Raw genomic sequence first — 548 nt, 5'->3', positions numbered from 1 at the left:
AGGACGAGAACCAGCGGGGGGGGGGGGGGTAGACAGACAGACAGACAGACAGACTTGGCGTACACACCGGGACTGTCAGCTTCAACCCCGCGGCGTTTACTTCTGGACCTGGGGGGAGCCGCTTGGCTTAAGTTGCAGTGATGTAATGCGAGCAGCAGCCTCAGAGTCACATGCCTGAACTTTCCCCAACTCCACCCCCTAATGTGTTACCCCCGTCCACACAGACACACAACTCGATTTCCACACCCTAGCGCACGTGACGACCCAAACGAGGGAGAGGAAGGCGTTGCTTGACCAGATCAGGGGACAGCTGAGTGGATTGAAATAATACTGCTGATGATGATGATGGAACTGGACTATGGTTATGATTCTTTAATGTCGCTGTGGGACCCCTTCCAGTTCTATAGTAGGCTATCTGCACGATTGGCCCAACATGTTCAGAAATGGTTTGGATCTAATCGGGCTGTGGCTGCTCAAAGCATATGCTTTCATATAAATGTAGATTCAGGTGGGTAGCTGTGTTGGCCAGAAGCTGCAGAACAAAGTTT

At 52.0% G+C, this 548-nt stretch overlaps 1 protein-coding gene across 1 annotated transcript in view; it reads right to left on the bottom strand.

Moving 5' to 3' along the window:
* NR1H3 (nuclear receptor subfamily 1 group H member 3) overlaps positions 1 to 137 on the bottom strand; it is a 45159-nt gene extending 45022 nt beyond the window's left edge. The window contains exon 1 of the mRNA XM_015426405.1: positions 68 to 137. The gene's annotated coding sequence lies outside the window, so the exon portion shown is untranslated. The remainder of the gene's footprint in view (positions 1 to 67) is intronic.
* Between the last annotated feature and the right edge of the window lie 411 nt (positions 138 to 548).

Source organism: Gekko japonicus, unplaced genomic scaffold (assembly GCF_001447785.1).
Source record: "Gekko japonicus isolate JY-2015 unplaced genomic scaffold, Gekko_japonicus_V1.1 scaffold835, whole genome shotgun sequence".
NCBI classification, from domain to species: domain Eukaryota; kingdom Metazoa; phylum Chordata; class Lepidosauria; order Squamata; family Gekkonidae; genus Gekko; species Gekko japonicus.
Note: the sequence above shows the minus strand (reverse complement) of the source record. Positions and strands in the feature narration are given on the sequence as shown.